Source organism: Pinus tabuliformis, chromosome 7, assembly GCF_031772625.1.
Source record: "Pinus tabuliformis cultivar Carrire ecotype Pingquan chromosome 7, CPIR1, whole genome shotgun sequence".
Classification (NCBI taxonomy): Eukaryota; Viridiplantae; Streptophyta; class Pinopsida; order Pinales; family Pinaceae; genus Pinus; species Pinus tabuliformis.
Genome location: NC_142293.1, coordinates 313,537,059 through 313,556,992, shown reverse-complemented (window position 1 = coordinate 313,556,992; position 19,934 = coordinate 313,537,059).

Below are 19,934 nucleotides of genomic sequence, written 5' to 3'. Positions count from 1 at the left end.
TACTCCTTGCATTTCATTTATGTTCCTTCTACGTCTTTGACCTCCATTACGCAAGTTTGAAAAGTTTTCGTTTGCTTGTCTAAACGTCTCTTTTCTGACATCGATCACGTTGCTTGTCTTGTTTTTGGTAAAGTCGTTGTGTCATTAGTTTAAAGAGATTCTCTTTTCGTGTTTTTCATTTGCTTGAGAATCGATTGCCTCGAAACTTTTTCATTGAAATGTTTTATGAGAATTTCATTTTTTCATTTCATGAAAAGTACAAAATTCTAGTTTGTTGCATCAATATGTTACAATGGTTAGCAACATTTAATACTAGGATTGCATTGGCATTTGAAAAAGAAAAAGAATTCTCTTCGCTTTTGAAGGGACTGTTAGAGTGTACTTGTTAGGAATTTGGAATTGGAATGTATTTTTCATTAGTTTATTTTCTCATAAAGTGAAGTAGTGAAAAATCATTTTTCTTTCAGTTGCTTGGTTGTTTGCATTTGATTGTGTTTTCTACCCTCTCTAGTGTATACAATTCATTGAATTGAAAGGGTCTTGTCTCATTTAGTTTCATTTAGGTATTTCCGAGTCACATCGCTAAGGCCTGAAAACTGAGACATAATTCAAGATCAACTTTAAAATGAACTCAATTAACTTAAGGTGCGTTTGAAACCTAACGATCACATCTAGACGATCTAGGCTAGAGACATGTTCCGACGTCTTTAAACCTAGCAACTGTCGTTAGCTTCGGCACTAGACAACGCTAGTACATATTTGTGCTCCCCGCACCATCGAGTATATAATGGGAGACCCCTCTAGGCTGCAATCCTTCATCCATAGGAAGCCGAGTCTTCCGCCTTGAAAACGTGATACACCGAACACAACATTCAGGGAGATTGCCTTCCCGTACTTCTTGGTTCACTGGGAGGTACTCTACAGTTCACGTTGCCTAGTAATCATTTTTACCTAGATCATCCAGAGTATTCATTTGATCTTTTTGACTCATTAAACTTAAAAGATCATTCGAGCTCTTGTCCTTTCAAGTTCATTTCCAATTGAAAGTGATAGAGTCATCTTTGTTTCTTTCTCAACTCTTAAAACATGAAAGAGCACCAGTTTATTTATGCGTCTTAAAAAAATGATTACCCACGATCTTACAACATTCTGTTAGTATTTTCTAGACCAAATCGGGAGTTTTCCCTAAATAACATTTTAAAGCCTTGAAGTTTATCTCTCTTTTCCTGTTAACTAAGACAACGTCATCGTGGCTGAACCATCTGGTTCACCTAGTTCCTCTTCCTCTCGTCTGTCTGAAAGATTGTCTGAGGAGCCTTTTCCTGAATTAACAAAGTCACTCGAGGACCAAGGTGTTGAACTCATAATTGTTTTGAGCATTCAACCTTTGTCATCTCGTCCTTTGCCTACTTCAGATACTGGGTCACTTGCTGATATTGGCCTGGAATCTTCGGACAATCCTTTCTAGACTCCTGAGAGTTCGCCGACTACTGACGGTCAGCTTGGACTGGTTATATATCATTCGAACCCTTTGTTCGACCTTGTTGTGATATCACCACAATGTCTGTACAGTTCGTACGATTAGTCGAGTGTTCCTTTGGAATTATCCCCTTGTACCTCTTCGGTCATTTGTCGTCGTTTGTTCCCAGCTATGGAACCTGTTGTGGCCAGCAACAATCCCCCTTCTTATTTTAGTTTTGATATCAATACTAAATAAGTGGGGACCCTTCATCTAGAAATAAAAATAAATTAGAGCTTGTATTCCCTTTTTGAATAAATCTTACTATCATAAACTTAGGAGAATACCCACAAAATCCAAAAAAGACTTAAGTTTATGATGAGTTCGAACAAAATCTTTCTCTCAATGATAAAAGCATCGCATCGCAAAAAGGTAATAACGACATCATATAAGCAAACTCCTACAAATGCGAAATCACGATGTGAGATCGCACACCGAAGGAACTCGTCACATCGCAGTTTTCATATGCTTCAAATATCACTCAAGGTGAAATACTTCAAAGCGGCGATATGTGATAACGTGTCTTGCAAATCACATTTCGCAGAAACACATGGTAAAGAATGATTGTCAAAACATAATGGATTGGAAATATTGCGATCTGCAATATTGTGAAGCAAATCGCAAAATCGCTTTATCGCAGATCTGTAGGGCACATCGTTCCAAAAAAGTTTTTCGTAATCCGATGTCAAGTCATGCACATTAATGTTAATTTAATAAGTTAGTTGATGATCATTAATGACATAAGGTTTCGATTTGATCAAGAAGTCAGTTCACGTAGGGTGGTATATTTTATATGATTTCAACATTTAAAGCTTTCCCGTCACCTGATTCATATCATTACTCTTCCCTGATTTTGTAAAACTGCAGGAGCGGAAAGCAGAAAGATATACGTAGCAATGTTCAGAGTGCAATGGGAAAAGAAGGATAAGTTCTGATTTCTGAAGTCATCTAACAAAAATGTGCAAGAGGCAAAAATTGGCACCAGGGAAGCCCGGATCAAAACCGCTCGAGAAGGAAAGCCTCTGAACGCTCAGTCGCCTGAAAGTCCGGAAAATTGCGGAGAAAGTGCTAAAGGCTAAAAGCAAACTCGAGTTCTAAAAACAATGGTATTTATCAGGGATATCCTTAAGTGGTATGTAAATTTCTCCCAAATGCACAGCATCTACAAAACAGCTGGAGGCAAAAGGCTGAAGAAAGAGTAGAGTCCATCAATAGGTTAACCAAGTTGAATTAGGATTCTTACTAGCAGTACTTGGTTAAACCACACAGTCAATGCATGACTCTCAAATGCCTCACTAACTCTGTCGAGAAGATAGCACCAGTGCTTGCCGATTCTGTTTTTGTAGGACAACTAAAGTCGGAGGTCGGCCAACCAACTCTCCTCAAGCCGATGCTGAATGCTTGCGACCACAAAGATCAGATACATAGACAGTAATTTCCAGATTCAGTTTTAGTTTTATTTTTGCCTTAGATGAGGACGATAATTTAAACCACCTCCTATATTTTTGTAATAGACTATTTTTAGGATTTAGCTAGTAGTATTTCAACCCTTCTCATGAATTTAGAGAAGGGTCCTGAAATTTGTCAAAAACGTTTCCTCAGAACATGCACTTCTGCACCCTCGGAGGAGGTTTTGATGAATGAATGGAACAAGGTTTATTGATATCTGTGTTTAATATCTGCTACTGAAATTGCACTTTTGTACTCTTAGTAGATGTTGAACTAAGAAGAGATAGATCATTATTGTTGAAGCTCATGAGTAGAACTTGTTATCAATGGTACTTTTATCTCTTAACGATTTCTGCCTATGTGTTTAAGTGATATTTATGTTCAGTTATTTATATATGAATGCTTGAATGTTTGAGTTATCATTTGGCACTTTTGTACGGTGATGGCTATTCTATTTGTGCTTAATATATGAATGACTTATTATGTGATATGCTTTTCACAACTGTTTCGGCTAACTTTTTATACGAAACGGTTCATCTTTATTGAATTCTTTTCTCATAGCGATTGAATGATCTCTATTACCAATTGCTGTTAGAAACTATTTTAGATCGCATAATTTAAATCCTGGGTTAGTTTTAGAATTAGATATTTTTGTTTATTAGAATACAATTGCATGTTGTTAGATTAGATTTAGAATAAAATAATTTTACTTAGGAATTATTAGAAAAGAAATATCAGTTCTCAACACACACACACGTAAATTGGGAAACTAGTCCCATATCCCCAGTCAAACCCACCATCCCAAACAGAAAAGGAGCTGCTAACCAAGGTCCGGACCGGGTGGGTATCCCCCTTGTTGTAGACCCAATTTTCAGGGCTTCAACATATTTGGTGCTAGAAGGAGGGCCCGAACTATGAATGGCTAGTAAATCTAAATCCAAATACCATTCTGAGAGTAAATCGCCCTCAACATCTCCCCCGACTTCTCCATCGCACTTAGAATCTTTAAATCTTGATCGAGAAGTCGATAAGACAACAACCACCGCCATAAACCCGAACATTTCAGAGAAATCGACTATTGAACCTCCTGAAGTTGAATCTTTGATCCATAAACTTCAAGGATTTTCTATATCGCCCCAGAAATTTGAAATATCTCAAGGTAGTGTGACTTTGCATTATAACCCTTCTCATCCTCTTACCAGATTGCAGAGTGAAAAGTTTGGTATCAAACCAACTGAATTACCTCTACCTAAAAAGAAAAGAGCAAGGAAATCACCTAAAGGGTTTGATAGCAAGAATCTTTCATCACCATCATCCTTCTCAACCTCTCCACTGCGAAGTCAACCATCTACTCCTCCACTTCAAATTATTGTCCAACACGCTACTGGAACTTCAACATCTCCTTCACAATCATTTGGAATTGTAATATCCTCATCTTCCCAATCCCAAGGAATATCTTCTACGCTTTCTTCTATTAGTATTTCAACGATGGCCCAAAACCCATGGAATAACCCAGGGGCAGTCTTAATCACTACGACCTTGAGTCAATTACCGGCTCATCCTGAAAAATGGCTACCTAAGTTTAATCCTGAAGTAGGCATGCTAGCAGAAGAACACATCGACAACTTCATGTTATCTATAAATCTCAATGGAGTCACTAATGAAGATGCTGTTGTCTGACTCTTCCTTACACTTTGCAAGGAGCAGCCGGATCCTGGTATTTTTCATTACCATCCGGATCTATCACTAGTTGGGATATCTTCCAAGAACAATTCTTGACTAAGTTCAGTGATGATAGGTCTACTGTGACATTGATCAATGACCTGTCAAATCTTAAGACCAAAACAAGAGAACCTATCAAAGATTTTAACTCGCGCTTCAACAAACTTTTGAATAAAATTCTTGCCATTTCCAAGCCTAGCGAAGAAGTTCGAAGTGAATGGTACATATCTTCTCTACCATCTAACATAGAAATCTTTGTCGATAGGGCTGCCAAAACGACTTTGGCTGATAATATGAAAGAAGCAATAGCGGTAGAAAAACATGTCATAGCCTTAGAGAAGAAAAACGTTGTTGATGAACAAAAATCAAAGGAGGTCACTTTCAAAGAAGATCCCAAGAAAAAACAACCAAAGGACCCATTTGATTTAGAAGGATTGCAGAAAGTTTTGAAAACCATGTCTAACGAGATGGTCGATATTAAGAAACAAGTAGCAGAGACTTCTTCTAAAAAGCCTTATAGGCCTTATAGAAGAAATCCTTCAACTGATTCAAAGCCTCCCAATGCTATTACAAATGTAGAATCAAAAGAAGAAGAAGAGGAAGTTTCCAATGAAGAACCCACTAATGAAGAAGAAGTTGTAGAAGTGCAGGGAATGTGGGACTTCATTCTCCCTGATGAAGAGGATCAAGAGGCATCACCGGTTAGTACCAGAAGCAGAAATCAACTAGATCCTCCACAACCAACTCCTAAACAGAAGAGCACAAGCTCGATATCTAAAGATAAAGTCGTAGGTAAGAAAACGTCACCCAAAGCGACTCAAACAAGCCCAGTCCAATCCGATTCACCAACTCCATCCAAAACATTGATTGTTTCTAATGAGATGGAGTATAATATCGTAGAAGACATGAAGAAGAATAGGGCTAACATTACCCTCCATGAATTGAGCAAATTAAAACATCAACAAAAGCTCCTTTTGAAAGAATTACACGCGATACTTGTTGCACCTTTGCCCGCCGCTGTAATCTCTCAAGCTTTCCATGAGATGGGAAGACCTCCAACTAATGTGACTAATAAAGTTTATCCAAACGATATCGCTTTAATTGGAGGTAGGTCTAGATCTCATACTCCATTTCTTCTTACTTATGAAGTTTTCAACAAAAACTTGCACAATTGTTTAGTAGATTCAAGAGCTTCATCTAATATCTTACCTAAATCAATATGTACAAAGTTGAACGTTCAACCACAAAAGTCTGCAGTACGCATAGTTCAACTGGACCGGTCGTACATTGAAGTGATCGGTGAACTAAATCAAGTTACCATAAGGCTGTCATGGAATCCAAAGGTATGTCAAGTTATTGATATTCTAGTTGCAGACATTCCAGAATTTTATGGCTTAATTCTTAGTAGGGATTGGTCTGAAAAGATTCATGGATACCTTTCCACCAATTGGTCACATATGTGGCTCCCTTACAATGGTAAACCGAATCAGATAAAGGTTGAGCGAGAAAGATAACAAAAATACATAGTAACATAATTGTAAGGAGAAAATGAACCTGTAGCTTACAACAACAATATAATTGGCAACTATTCTGTTGATTCTTTCTTAGGAAATTTTAATGCTCATACTTCACCTTACTTAGAACACTCAGTTTTATCTCAAGTAGAATTTTTTTCCCAAACAGATAGTTCTAAATGTGTTAATTTTATAGATAGTCCTGTAAATAAATCTTTATTTTGGAAGTTATTTTTTGACGGTTCAAAGTCTAACGATGGAGTAGGAGTAGGATGCGTATTAGTTAGTCCAGAGGGAAAAAAAACTATGCTAACTTGTAGACTCGAGTTTGATTGCACCAATAACACTTTAGAGTACGAGGCTTTAGTCCAAGGATTATATAAGGTAATCGGATTAGATATCAAGTATCTAGAAGTCTTCGAAGATTCTGAAATTGTAATTAGACAGGTACGAAATACTATACATTGTCTATTAGGTCATTTAAAGCATTATCAATCTTTAGTGCAAGATCTGACTTAACATTTTATAGCATTTAATATTTCATCAATTCCTAGAATCCAAAATGCTAGTGCCGACCTCTTGGAAAACATAGCTTCCAAGCTCATTCCCTCAGAAGACTATAGTCCAGATAGATTTTCAATCGAATTAATCTTTAGACCCTCAATTCCTGACAATATTACAAACTGGAGAATTTTCAACGACAATCCTGATATTGTAAGCTTCCTCACATCAGAAGGATCTTACACTAATCAGATAATTGACGAGGACCAACATGACGAACAGTTGCAACAAGAAAGCACTAATAATGCTATACCAAAATCAGTAGTCAAGTTGGAAGACCTATATGATTTGAAAGACCGATTCAAGAGATCTACCAATTCAAAGCTTCAAAGTTCAACTCTGAACTATGAATTAGTAAATCTTGGAACTGATACCAAGCCGCAGAATATTAACCTAGGTCTTGGCTTAACCAAAGAAGAAAGAGTATCTTATATTCGTCTCGTGAAACAATACAAAAGTGTCTTTGCCTGGAACTACAATGATCTAAAGACCTATGACACTTATATCATTCAGCATACTATCCCAATGATAACCGATGAAAAACCCGTCCAGAAAAAGCTGAGGAAAATCCATCCTAACCTGGAAAACCAGATTAAGTCTGAGCTCAACAAATTATTGAAAGCCAAAATTATTTTTCCCGTTTGACATTCTAGATGAGTTTCTAACTTAGTTCCTGTCAGAAAGAAAAATAGAGACATTAGAATTTGCATTGACTTTCGAAACCTGAACAAAGCCTGCCAAAAGGATAACTTTCCCTTGCCTCCCATGGAGCAAATTTTGCAAGCAGTCGCAGGATCAGAATTAATGTCCTTTTTGGATGGTTTCTCCAGCTACAACCAAGTTTTGGTTCATCCCGACGATCAATTAAAAACGACGTTTAGAACCAAATGGGGTACTTACGCATATCAAAAGATGCCTTTTGGTCTGATCAATGCTGGCGCCACATTTCAAAGGGCCATGGACATCACATTTAAGGGATTAGTAAACAAATCAGTAGTAATCTACTTGGATGATATAACTGTATACTCTAAGAAACGTGGTAATCATCTCAGAGACTTAAAGCAAATCTTCCAACGTTGCCAAAGGTATGGGATTTCACTTAATCCAAAAAAGTCCTTTTTTGCATTAAGTGAAGGAAAACTTCTTGGATTTATAGTGTCAAAATATGGAATCCATATTGATCCCGATAGAATTAAGGAGATTTCCGAAATACCCTTGCCTCACAACAAGAAAGCCATGCAATCCTTCCTTGGCCAAATTAACTTTGTTAAGAGATTTGTTCCAGACTTCTCAAGGATTGTATCTCCCTTACAAGCAATGATAAAAAAGAATTCAATCTTCAAATGGGGTCAAGAGGAATATGAAGCATTCAATCTGATTAAGCAACCGATTGTACACACTCCATCTTTAGCAACTCCAAATTTTTCCGATCCTTTCATTTTGTATACATTCGCCTCTGATAGATCATATGCTGCGATACTCACTCAAGCAAATCAAGATAAGGCGGAAGCCCCAATTGCCTTTTTCAGTTCAAATCTACAAGGGGTCGAATTAAATTATTCTGACGTCGAGAAACAAGCTTATGCTATTTTCAAAGCGATTAAACATTTTAGACCCTTTCTGCTTAAAACCCATACAAAGATCATAGTACCGTTTCCAGCGGTAAGAAATCTCTTAGTACAGAAAGACATGGGTGAGAAAAGAGCAAATTGGGTTACTGCCTTACAAGAATACGACGCTGAAATTAAACCAGCAAATATTGTAAAAGGTCAAGGCTTTTGCAAAATGCTGGCTGGAGCATCGCTTATTTCCGAAATACCATCTTCAGAAGTACAAATGTATGAGGTAAGCCTAAACGATATTGAATCATTATATGCTGATATCATATTTTATCTAAAGAATGGATATGCTCCTTCAAACCTGGATTATACAAAGAAAAGAGCTCTAAGATTGAAGGCTAAGCAATATCAACTCATAAACGATGTACTTTTTAGGATGAATTATGATTCTGTTCTCCTTCGATGTCTTGAGAAATTTGAAGCTGAAAAAGTGTTGCAGGAACTCCATGATGGACCAGCAGGTGGACATTATGCTGGAGATGCTACAACACATAAGATCTTGCGCGCTAGGTACTATTGACCTACACTATTTAAAGATGCGCATAGCTATGTAAGGAAATGTCAAGTTTTCCAGACTGTTGCTGGAAGACAAAAGGAACTATCATTGCCTTTGCAACCAGTCAATATCAATCAACCCTTTGATCAATGGGGATTGGATATAATAGGTGAGATCGTTCCTCACTCTTCCAAACAACATAGGTATATCCTTACAGCTACAGATTATTTTACTAAATGGGTAGAAGCCGTTCCTCTCAAGACAGCTAATGCTAAACACATCATCGATTTCATAGATCAGTTTATAATTACCAGGTTTGGTTTACCCTCTGCTTTAATGTTTGATAATGCATCGTACTTTTCTGGAAATGCTATGACTGAATTTGCGCTCAAAAGAGGTTTTAAACTTAAATACTCTACCAATTATTACCCACAGGGGAACGGGTTAGCTGAATCAACAAATAAAAACTTAATTAGAATCATTAAGCGAACCATTGACCAAAATCATAAGAATTGGCACAAATCTTTGATATATGCTCTATGGGCAGACCGAATAACGCAGAAAGCCTCCATTGGCACTTCTCCCTTTAATTTAGTTTATGGGAAAGAAGTGGTTCTCCCAACTCATCTAGCAATTCCCTCTTTGGCCTTAGTTCAATTTATTGACGAAACACCAACTTCATCCTTACAGCTAAGACAACTGCAAATTCTTAAGCTAGAAGAACAACAAGAAAAGGCTAAAATAACTCATGCTCACCATCAAGCATTAGTAAAAGCTTCTTTTGATTCAAACATGGTATCTAGAAAGGACTTTCAAATTGGAGATTCAGTTTTAAAATGGGATAAGGCTCACGAAGAAAAAAGGCAAACATATGAAGTTCCAACAAATGTGGCTTGGCCCATTCCAGATTGCGGAAATCATAGGTCCATCCACTTTTATGTTGCAGGATTTAGCAAGAAAAAGAGAATCTTTACCTGCTAATGGGCAGATCCTTAAAAAATACTTTCCATAAAAGATAATTTTTGTAGATTAGTTTTTCCTTTATTTTGATAATAAAACCAGTGGTAAATGGCTACGTTTGGAATTCATGAAAAAGACTAGTATTTCTTTTAGATTTTGTTTTTTCGCTTGTATAAATAGAATTGATTTGGAAAATTGGTCATTACTATTGAAAGCTACAGTTAAAGGCTATAAGCTTGGAAATGATACTAGTTTCAACTTTGTGAATTTTGATAAAAAGCAACCTTTAGTGGGAATTTGTTTTATATCGGTCAACGAAAAGCATCAATAACAAAAACAAGGATTCTCTGTAGAAAAGATCTTTCCAAAAACTCTATAATTGTTGTCCAGAGCTCTTCTTAAGGAATCAATGACTTCCTCCCCACCTAGAGAATTACGAGCTTCAAGGAATAATCCAATGATACACTTTAAACTTAAAGAATAAGAGGTCTCATCACGAGCCGACTTATCATGATCATAGATATTATAGCTTGCTGACTTTGCCAAAACTGCATACCACAACAGGGCAATGACTCAAGATTGTTGCAATCAAAAGACAAGGGGTCTCATCACGAGGCAACTTGTTCAACAAAGTTATAAATCAAGTGAGTGGCACTGTCATAATTTGGCTACCAAACCAAGGCATTGTTCTTTAAGAATTAAAAGAAAATAAAAGCAATAAGTGTGGATACGGATTTCTCTTTTAAAATCGTATATTTCTCCAAGTAGGATATAGGATCATTGCTGGGTAACAGGTAACCCTGTCGAGGCTATAAACGTCTGCTGGCAACAGAGGCTCTACCTATGACAAATGAGCATATTTAAAACTGATTTACAGAGGAGACTTTGTTTTTATCTTTATAAACCAAGTAGTGGCTGATGTAAATACAATGACTAGCTTTAGGAAGCAAATAATCAAACTTAACATAGAAGAAACAAACTAGCATTAATAGCTGAAAGCATAATATACTTTATCTTTCTATAATAAAGTTTGATTTTCCAAAAATCCCTTTTGTTTTGGAAGTTTAGAAAATTCAAAAGAAAATCAGTGATAACAGGTTCTTCCAAGTGAATCGCCAATTGTTGTGGCCAGCAACAACCCCCCTTCTTATTTTAGTTTTGATATCAATACTAAATAAGTGGGGACCCTTCATCTAGAAAATAAAAATAAATTAGAGCTTGTATTCCCTTTCTGAATAAATCTTACTATCATAAACTTAGGAGAATACCCACAAAATCCAAAAAAGACTTAAGTTTATGATGAGTTCGAACAAAATCTTTCTCTCAATGATAAAAGCATCACATCGTAAAAAGGTAATAACAACATCACATAAGCAAACTCCTACAAATGCGAAATTGCGATGCGAGATCACACACCGAAGGAACACGTCGCATCACAGTTTTCATATGCTTCAAATATCACTCAGGGTGAAATACTTCAAAGCCGGCGATATGCGATAACGCGCAAATCGCATTTTGCAGAAACACATGGTAAAGAATGATTGTCAAAACATAACGGATTGGTGATATTGCGAAGAAAATCGCAAAATCGCTTTATCACAGATCTGCAGGGCACATCGTTCCAAAAAAGTTTTTTCATAATCCGATGTCAAGTGATGCGCATTAATGTTAATTTAATAAGTTAGCTGATGATCATTAATGACATAAGGTCTCGATCTGATCAAGAAGTTAGTTCACGTAGGGTGGTATATTTTATATGATTTCAACATTTAAAGCTTTCCCATCACCTTATTCATATCATTACTCTTTCTTGATTTTGTAAAACTGCAGGAGTGGAAAGCAGAAAGATATACGTAGCAATGTTCAAAGTGTAATGGGAAAAGAAGGAGAAATTTCGATTTTCAAAATCCTCTAACAAAAACGCACAGGAGGCAAAAACTGGCACCAGGGAAGCCCGATCAAGAAACGGAGGTAGTTTTCGGCGCATCGTCAGGAAAAACCCCTTGAGAAGGAAAGCCTCTGAATGCTCAGTCACCTGAAAGTCCAGAAAATTGCAGAGAAAGTGCTAAAGGCTAAAAGCAAACTCGAGTTCTAAAAACAGTGGTATTTATCAGGGATATCCTTAAGTGGTATGTAAATTTCTCCCAAATGCACAACATCTACAGAACAACTGGAGGCAAAAGGCTAAAGAAAGAGTAGAGTCCATCAATAGGTTAACCAAGTTGAATTGGGATTCTTACTAGCAGCACTTGGTTAAACGACACAATCAATGCATGACTCTCAAATGCCTCACTAACTCTGCCGAGAAGATAGTGCTAGCGCTTGCTGATTCTGTTTTTGTAGGACAACTAAAGTCGGAGGTCGGCCAACCAACTCTCCTCAAGCCGATGTTGAATGCTTGCGACCACAGAGAACAAATACATAGATAGTAATTTCCAGATTCAGTTTTAGTTTTAGTTTTAGTTTTATTTTTGCCTTAGATGAGGACGGTCATTTAAACCGCCTCCTATATTTTTGTAATAGACTATTTTTAGGATTTAGCTAGTAGTATTTCAACCCTTCTCATGCATTTAGAGAAGGGTCCTGAAATTTTTCAAAAACATTTCCTCAGAACATGCACTTCTGCACCCTCGGAGGAGGTTTTGATGAATGAATGGAACAAGGTTTATTGATATCTGTGTTTAATATCTGCTACTGAAATTGCACTTTTGTACTCTTAGTAGATGTTGAACTAAGAAGAGATAGATCATTATTGCTGAAGCTCATGAGTAGAACTTGTTATCAATGGTACTTTTATCTCTTAACGATTTCTGCCTATGTGTTTAAGTGATATTTATGTTCAGTTATTTATATATGAATGCTTGAATGTTTGAGTTATCATTTGTCACTTCTGTACGGTGATGGCTATTCTATTTGTGCTTAATATATGAATGACTTATTATGCGATATGCTTTTTACAACTGTTTTGGCTAACTTTTTATACGAAACGGTTCATCTTTATTGAATTCTTTTCTCATAGCGATTGAATGATCTTTATTACCAATTGCTATTAGAAACTATTTTAGATCGCATAATTGAAAGATTAAATCCCGGGTTAGTTTTAGAATTAGATATTTCTGTTTATTAGAATACAATTGCATGTTGTTAGATTAGATTTAGAATAAAAGCATTTTACTTAGGAATTATTAGAAAGGAAATATCAATTCTCAACACACACACACATAAATTGGGAAACTAGTCCCATATCCTTAGTTGGACCCACCATCCCAAACGGAAAAGGAGCTGCTAACCAAGGTCCGGATCGGGTGGGTATCCCCCTTGTTGTAGACCCAATTTTCGGGGCTTCAACAGAACCTGAAGTCGATGCTCTAGTTACCTCTCTAGATGAGTCGGAAGTTTCTACTCCACACTATCAAAGAGGAAGAACATCAATTTCCTCCTGAAGGTTTCCCCATCAATGTGTATCAGGAGTTATCACTTAATTATGTGACTTTGACACAATTGGTTTGAGTTATACCTAGTGCCTCATCACTTTATCATAACCCTGTTTGGGCGTCTGGTGCCATGCCTACTATAGGTCTGTTCATTGCGAAACTGACCTCCCAACAGGTCATTACCTCATTCCCGGTGCAACCCAACATTTTGAACCCTCTTGTGTTGTCTGTCTGAGTCACCCATTTGGTTCAACTGACGGTCTTAAAGAATGTTACTATCAATTCTTCAATCCCTCCAGTAAGTGGACAAGATGTGCCACCGCCTGGGGGGCAGAATTTGAGTGTTTCTATGGTGTTAGGTACCACTCATGTGAGTAGCTCACAAGCTCACATGGTTGGCATGAACCATCCTTCTTCTGGCATTATCCAAAACCCTGTTGGTCCTACTGGATCAAGCAATGTCCAGTACGAATAGGTTCAAAATCCCGTTGGTCCGTCTGGGTCAAGCAATTTCCAGTATCAACAACCTTGTGAGGCTTAGGTTTAGTACTAAACTCCTTACATTCCATATGATTCTTAAGGAATGGTAAATCCGCCTTACGTCCTTCAGTTTGGGCAGTACGTTCAGCCTAGCTCATCCACTTTTTAGGGTGTCTATGGCCAAATCTAGTTTAGAAAATTTTCAAGAACTGTTCAAGTACCCTTGCAGCAACAAGGATAGACTCTCCAGCAATAAGGGCAACCATTGTTGTAGCAAGGGCCGTCCATGCAACAACAAGGGCAGATGATACCACAGCAAGGACAACTGCAACAAACGCAGGGGAAAACCTTGCAACAGTTGCAGCAAACCATGTAGCCACAGATGCAGTATGCTCCACAAACCTCCCAGCCTATGTCTTCACAGGGCCAACCTTTGCAGCTGTAGGGGCAACCTTTGCAGCCGCAAGGTCAATCCTTGCAGCAGCAGGGCCAGCCCGGGCAACAATAACCCTTATATACATATCAACAGGGTCAACCCTTGTAAGGACAAGGCCAGGGTCAAGTCCTGCAGCAGCAGGCTCAAAATCCTAATGTCCTAGGGCAACATGCCTAGAATCATTTTGTCCAAGGGTAGCAGGTCCATAATCACTATGTCCAAGGGTAGCAAGTGTACAATCCTTATGTCCAAGGACAACAAGTTCAAAACCCGTATGTTCAGGGACAACAGGTGCAATACCCCTATGTCCAAGGTCAATAGGCTCAATAGCCTCTTAACCCATATGTTTCTTATCAACAACCTATGACCAGACAATTCCAAGGTGTTCAAGGTCAAAATCCTCCCTATGGCCAAGGTAACCTACAATGGGGGCAGAATCAAATACCATATGGCCAAACCCCCCCACTATGGGGCCAAAATCCTTACCAGCAGGGATGGACTCCTCTGGTTGGACCCGCTTATCGACCTCTAATGCATTTTAATACTCAATTGCCATTCTTGGCTACACTAGAGTTTCCAGATGTGTCTTGACTCACGAATGATCCAATTCTTCATTCGTCATACTGGCCTCCGGTTCCGTCCAAGATCCCGAGCGATTGTCCTAAGTTCGATGGGAAAGCAAAAGAAGATCCTCAAGCCCATGTGATGACATATCACCTCTGGTGCTCTTCAAATTCCTACGTTGATGATTCTATTTGTCTCTGTCTTTTCCAACGAACCCTCACAGGTGCTGTAGCCAAGTGGTACATCGAGCTTCCTCGAAGTACTTACCATGACTTCAACTCTTTATCCATGGCCTTTCTTACACATTTCTTGTTGCTGGTTTGTTATGAAACTGGCACCTATTTGCTCACATCGCTTAAGAAAGATATTGCGACACACATCTCCGATCACATCCATGAATGGAGACATAGACGTCGCCTGATCAAATTCGAGATTGCTGATCAATTGCTCACTGAATGGTTTACCAAGTCATTCATCGCTCCAATTTCTCGCGATATAGCTATGGGTGGATGCGTTACCGAAGAACAAGACATTGCTCGTGCCTAGTACTTAGATATTGTTTATTCTCAGTCTGGCACTTTGTATGAGTTATTACCTGATGCTCCATGACCATCATCCAATCCCACGACATCGAAGTCACAGGCTACACCTCCTGTTGATGGAGTAATTGGTTCAGTGTCCCAGACCCCTGCCAAATATTCTTCCAAACAGAAGTCAGTCTCAAACACTGCTTCCAATAGTTCCTCCCAGAATCCACCTGGCCCTGGTAAAACCTCAGAGGTCCACGTTGTCTAGTCCACCATAGTGGACAAATCCTCGAAAGATAATAAGAAAGGAAAAGGAAAGGGTAAAGCCTATGCCCCAAAACAGGGTCCTCTTAAGTCATCTGCTGGTGATTCTTCATAACAGAAGCCTAAGTATCCATGCCTCATTTGCGAGGAGGATCACTATAATAAGGATTGTCCCAGATGGTCCAAAGTTAGTTGTTTTCTCAAAGGGAACCTAGTTGTCCTAAAAGAGTCGTTTCCATCTCAGCAGACTCAAATCATCCACTTCCTCAGGATCTCAAGTGTTCATGATGAGTACGCCTATTAATGTGGCTACTAGGTCAAAATATTGCCAAACTCTTGCTCCGACAGCCGGGAAAGAGAAATAGGCTACCCCTTCTTCTTCTGCCCCAAGTTCTAACCCTCTTCATATTGAGCGCCCTAACCCTAATTCTACTATTCGGCCACCCTCTCGAGGTGTGCTAAGGAAATCCTCGTACAATCCCAACGCTCAAGCTGCTCAACACTATAATATTGTTGAGGATTTGGCTCAGGTGCCATCATCTATGTCGGCTCTCGAGGTACTCTAAAGTTGTTCGTCTCAGCGGAAATCCTTGCTGTCAGCTATTTGGGGTATTGATTCTACTGATTCCGATTTGATATGTTTTGATCTGGAGAACCACGTTCCATGCATGCCTCATCAGATTGCCTTTCTCATTCAGGTCATCATTAATGAGAAAACCATTCATAGGGCTGTCATCGATGAAGGTGCTTCTACCTGCACCATGTCAGTCGTCTGCTGGAAGGAAATTGGTTCTCCTACTTTGAATCAATCCCCTAACACTTTGGAAGCTTTCGACATGCCTGATTCGTGACCCTTCGACATCTTACTCAACCTTGCCATTACTTTGGAGGGCAAGACCATACACGTCGAGGTAGAGATTGTTGACACTAATCTCAATTATAATCTTCTACTCGGATGGAGATGGACCCATGCCATGCATGATGTAGCCTCCTCCCTATTCTGCATGATTCATTTTCCCCATCAAGGGAAGATCGTCACTGTTGACCAACTGTCCTTCTTTGCCTCTTCCTCCTCGGCTGGCAATGTTCTGTATGTCAAGCACACTGGTGCTCCTTATGAGAGTGTGGGGGCAGGTCTTGTTAAAGATTAAAAATATTCTACCTTGATGGGAATTTTTCCACTCCCACCTCCTCATGTTGCCTTTCTCAACATGATCTTGGTCAAATATGATCCTTGAGTCATACCTTCACCGAATCTTGTTGATACTTGGGTTGTGGTTATGCCACTTAGTCCTTTCGAAATCAATTACGTGGAAATTGTTTCAGCCTCAAGTTCTGTATCCTATGATTCTCCTGTTTCGAGAAGTTCTCTCGATACGTATTCTCAATCCCCATGGCTTGGTGCTTTGGAATCTCATGATCCCTTAGCCGAGACTTTTCTTGCTGACGAAAGTATCATGGAAGTAATGTCTCTCGAGGAACCACCTTGGAACGATACTCATCATCGTTCCTTGTTCTTGCCTCGCCCGACGGTCATGTCTACTAGTCTCGAGGAGTTCTCTTAGATTCCTTCCCTCCCGCTTCAGGCACCAATCCTGACTCATGAAGTATGGTCGGAAGGAAATTTGAGTAATATTACTCAAATGATGCCAATTGATATTTTTACCAAGTGTCCTAATGATGGATCCCTGTTGGGATTTGAAACGTCGACAAGTATGATCTTTACTGTGGGTACTCTGATTCAATTAAAAGAAATGAAACACAGATGCCTGAAATCAAAAACCTGGTATTGTTGAACATGTCCATATCGAGGTAACTTGTTCTCCGGATGAAATAAAGACCTATACTAGTCTATTTCAAGAATTTCGTGATGTGTTTGCGTAGTCATATGAAGAAATGTTTGACATTGATCCTAGCATCGTTGTGCACAAAATACCAACTTATCCTCACATGAAGCTCGTTTGCCAATGGCTTCACCCAGTGCACCATAGGAAAGCGGCCACTATCAAGGGTGAAGTTGAAAAACTTCTCAAAGTTGGATTCATTTATCCGATCCCTCTTACAGATTGGGTGTCAAATATTGTACCGGTGACAAAGAAACAAGGCACGATCCTTGATCTCGATCGTGCCTGTCCTAAGGATAACTACCCTACTCCCTTCATTGATCAGATCATTGATGAATGTGTTGGGAGCGAAATTTTTTCCTTTATGGACGATTTTTCTGGTTACAACCAGATTAACATTGCACCGACCGATCAAGAAAAGACAACTTTTATCTGTCTGTGGGGTACTTTCACATACAAAAAGCTCCCTTTCGGCCTAAAAAATGCTGGGGCTACATTTTAGTAGGCGATGACCTATGCATTTCACGATATTCAAACATCGTTCAGGCTTACTTGGATGACCTTCCCGCTCATTCTCGTAAGTGCCAAGATCACCCTGACCATCTTCGACAGATTTTTCTTCACTGTAGACACTACAACATTCGGTTAAACCCACATAAATGTGTTTTCTGCATTGAATCTGGACAACTCCTTGGCTTTATTGTTTCCAAGGACGGTATTTGCCTTGATCCGCTTAAAGTCAAGGCCATTGTAAATTTACCCCCTCCATCTTCATTGCACAAACTCTAGAGCTTGTAGGGAAAGGCAAATTTCCTCCGTCATTTCATACCCAATTATGTTGGGCTAGCTTCAGGATTTACCCAGTTTCTCAAACAAGGAACACCCTTTGTCTGGGATGAGGTTTCCCAAAATTCTTTCGATGACCTCAAGGCTATCCTTGTAAATGCTCCTTTGTTGCATCCCCTAGATTATCATCATGATTACTTCCTTTACCTGGCTGCAGCCCCTAGCACCATTGCTATGGTATTGGTACAAGACGACGACGAAGGAAATGAACATGTTATCTACTACCTTAGTCGTAATCTCCTCGACACTGAAACTCGTTATGCCCATGTTGAGAAGTTGGCTTTGGCTGTCGTACAGGCTGTTAAGTGCTTTCGGAACTACATTCTCTTACGCACTACTACTGTGATTTTTGAATGCAACCCCATGACCTACATCTTGACTCGTCAGCTACTGGAGGGAAAGTATTCTAAATGGATCCTTATCCTACAAGAATTCAATTTGGTATTATTGCTGCCAAATCTAAGAAATCACTAGTTTTTGCCGAATTAATTTGCTCCCTTCCTTCTACGTCTCTCCCCACTGGTGCAAATGAACAAGTTCTAGAAGAGACTCTTTTCTCGATCAGCACACTTGACTCGTGGTATGATGATATCATCATGTATCTCCAGACGTCCATGTTCCGGTCTGCGTTGACCAAGGATGATCGCCGATGGATACGGCATCACTCCCAACCCCACTGTATTATTGGAGATACTTTATACCATGTCGGTGTCGATTCAGTTCTTCGCCAATGTATTACTATCGAGGAGGCTAAGAGAGTTCTCAATGACTACCATTTTGGGGCATGTGGTGGTCATATGTCTGGCTATGCTACCGCTCAAAAAATACTTCGCATTGGTTATTTATGGCCGTCCATTTTCAAGGACTGCATCCTTGTTGTTCGCATGTGCCATGAATGCTAAATTTACCAACACAAGATGCGCGCCCCACCCGCTCACCTACACCCGGTCATTATCGTTGGTCCTTTTTCCAAATGGGGAATTGACTATATGACATGTAACCCTTGCTCAGCTGGGGAGCATGGTTATATTATCATTGTTGTGGATTATTTCACCAAATGGGCTAAAGCGATGCCTACATACTCTGCAAACGGTAAAACAAAGGCTCAATTGATTTTCAATCATGTTATTTCCAGGTTTAGCGTACCTCAATCCATTGTCATAGACAATGGCTCCCATTTCCGAGATTACATGATGGCAAAGCTGACCTCTACGTTGGGTTTGTGCCACGATGGCTCAACCCCGTATTACCCTCAAGCCAACAATCAAGTTGAAGTTGTGAACAAAGTTTTGTTACAATGCTTCAACGTACTATTGGGATGCAAAATTCAAATTGGCATCTCATGCTCTTTTCAGCTCTGTGGGCTTATCGAACCTCGACCAAGGATGCAACTGGTTTCACACCATTCCATCTTGTCTATGGTCTGGAAGCAACGTTACCGATCGATCGAAATGGGACTTGACTGGCGGGTTGGCGAATGACCTCCCGTATCTCCCACGATCTGCTCCGGAAAAATTAGGGCAAAAATGGGTGAAAAGTTTTTCACAACAAGGTAAAATGATAAATGGTAATTTTTTTTACTTTTCCTCCCTTTTATTCAGTTTTTCATGAAATATCAGGTTTTGTAAGTATTTTGACCTATCTTGCCTAAAGAATTGGATAATGCACTCTACCTTTTTACGCAGCAACAGGTGATGGA